This window comes from Pan troglodytes, chromosome 1, assembly GCF_028858775.2.
Source record: "Pan troglodytes isolate AG18354 chromosome 1, NHGRI_mPanTro3-v2.0_pri, whole genome shotgun sequence".
NCBI classification, from domain to species: domain Eukaryota; kingdom Metazoa; phylum Chordata; class Mammalia; order Primates; family Hominidae; genus Pan; species Pan troglodytes.
The window spans coordinates 43291328-43294346 of NC_072398.2; positions in this window are offsets into that span (position 1 = coordinate 43291328).

Below are 3019 nucleotides of genomic sequence, written 5' to 3' on the forward strand. Positions count from 1 at the left end.
GATGGTTGGTGTTTCCTGTATGTCTCATCAAAAAGCAGCTTCAACTGTTGTCTTGGGCCCCTCTGTAGGCCTTACCCTCTCCTCAATTAGGAGTAGAAAGGGGCCAAAGTGTGACAAGAAATGAAACATCTCGGCCGGCTGCGGTGACTCACGCCTGTAATCCCAGCACTTTGGGAGGCCGAGGCGGGCGGATCACAAGCTCAAGAGATCGAGACAATCCTGGTCAACATGATGAAACCCCGTCTCTACTAAAAATACAAAAATTAGTCAGGTGTGGTGGCGGGTGCCTGTAGTCCCAGCTACTCAGGAGGCTGAGGCAGGAGAACCACTTGAGCCCAGGAGGCAGAGGTTGCAGTGAACCAAGATTGCACCACTGCACTCCAGCCTGGCAACAGAACGAGACTCCATCTCAAAAAAAAAAGAAACATCTCTAAAATGCAGAGATTGTCTGATAGAAAATACAGCATTGCCAGACACAGTGGCTCATGCCTGTAATCCCAGCACTTTGGGAGGCTGAGAGGGGTGGATCACCTGAGGTCAGGAGTTCGAGACCATCTTGGCCAACATGGTGAAACCCGGTCTCTACAAAAATTAGCTGGGCGTGGTGGCGGGTGCCTGTAATCCCAGCTACTTGGGAGGCTGAGGCAAGAGAATCACTTGAACCCAGGAGGTGGAGGTTGCAGTGAGCTGATATCATGCCATTGCACTCCAGTCTGGGTGACAAGAGCAAAACTCTGCCTCAAAAAAAAAAAAAAAGAAAAAACACAACAGGCATTTATTGAGAAACTGGTGCACGGGGACACACTCAAGAAGCTAGATGCAGGGTCCTTGCTCTCGAGGAAGTTGTACTCTGGTCTCCATGTGTTAACTCAGCCTCTGTTGGGGGATTGTGCTATGGGTCCAAGCATTTATGGGTTAAGATTCCCTCCCTACCGAGGCTTACAATCTGGGTCAAAATAGTGACGGCTCTTATTTGTTGAGTATTTCCTGTGTGTCTTCACCGTTCACCTTTAAGCCCTTAGAAACTTATAATAGACTGACTGCAAAGGGTTTGGAGTCAGATGGGCCTTGGTTCAAATCCCAGCTCTTCTGCCTGTATTTGTATAACCCTGGGCAAATCATTCACCCTTTCTGAGCTTCAGTTTCCTCATCAGTACTAATACTTATTTCATAGGATCATTATGAGACCTCAGTGAGATAATAAACAAAGCACTAAGCTCCGTGCCCGGTATATACTAAACCCAAAAATCCTAATCAATACTACGGTGTGGGAGGGACGAAGGCCAGTGACTAGGTCATGTCAGTACGCTGGCCATGGGATAAATTCAGGGTGGATAAGGGAGCGGGCCAATGAAAAGGGCACCTGATCAAGGCTTGGGAGTCAGGGACATCCTGGAGGAAGCTGAGAAGAATAGGAGTTAGCCTAGCAGAAAATAGGAGAAAGAGCCGTCCTGCAGAGGGAACCAGGAGCTGAGCAAGGAAGTAAGCCTGATGCTTTTGGGAACCGCAAATAGCTCTGTATGACTGGAGTTGGGAGCACAGACGTTGATAGCGCAACCTTATGAGACACACGTATTTGTGACAAAGCAGTTTTTCTGAGATGGCAGATACAGAAAGGCAGAGTCAGAGCACAGCCCCACTGAGGTATCTCTGACTACAAAGCCTGTGTCGGGAACCACTGCCCACCCAGGACATGCCCCCATGGGATATGTCACAAAAGTATTGAGCAGATACTGGGTGCAGAACATTTGCCAGTCTCAAAAATCTGCCTTTTATCACAGCCTGTGCTCCAGTACTAACTCTTCAAAGCAATGTTTATAAGGCTAGTAAAGGTTAATGGAAAGAGGATAATTGCTTGTTAATTATTATTTATATAGTGTTTCGCTATATAGTATACTATACATATACTTTTAAGTGATAGACTCATTTGTAACATCAATGTTTTCTCTAATAACGCTATAAGATAGATATTATTGCCATTTTGCAAGAGAAAAACTGAGGCTCAGAGAAAAGTTAAATGTCTTGCCCCAGGTCATATATTCACACCCAGGTTTCTTAGCCCAGTACCTTCCTTCTATGCCTGGAGCCAGATGAAATGGCTGGCCATGGTGCCCCCTTACAAGGAATATAAAACATTGCTAAAACAGTCAGAAAAATGGGTGCCTGTTATCTCAGTTTTGCTTATGAGACACTATACATGACTGCAAAATGTTAATTGTTTACTGAAATAGTATCTTCCAATGGACATTTAAAGTCATGGCTCCAAGGCGCCAGCCTATCTCTGATGGTATTTTTATAACATAATTACAGGCAGCACTACCAATTCAGAGGTCAGTCAGCTGACAGTCTCCTGAACTTAGTTGTCTCCTTTAGCTAAACTTCAGAAACCGAATAATGCATAGTATAATGCTGTTTACTGTACTGTATTTTTATTACATTATCTAAATATGAAATATATTAATATGGCACCCATGAAAATGTCTGGCTTGAATGATTAGAAACAAAACCAAAAAAACTCTACAGCCAGGCATGGTGGTACAAGCTTATAGTCCCAGCTACCCAGGAGGCTGAGGCAGGAGGATCAGTTGAGCTCAGGAGTTCAAGTCTAGCCTGGGCAATTTGGTGAGACTCTCTTTTCAAAAAAGCAAAAATCTTAATAACTCAAGAAAGAAAAAGAAATTGCAGAAAAGTGAAGACAGCTTGGCCAACCAAAAAAGAATGTTTAAAAATAATTTCAAAGACTTTACAGTCATATTTATGTTTAGTTAAGTATGAATGACTAATATTATCTAGTCATTGGTGATTTTTTTAAGTTAAATGAAAAACACATCCAAATAAGTTTAAATGTTCTGTCCTGGCCAGGCGCGGTGGCTCACGCCTGTATTCCCAGCACTTTGGGAGGCCGAGGCGGGCGGATCACGAGGTCAGGAGATCAAGACCATCCTGGTTAACACGCTGAAACCCCGTCTCCACTAAAAATAAAAAATAAAAAAAATTAGCCGGATGTGGTGGTGGGTGC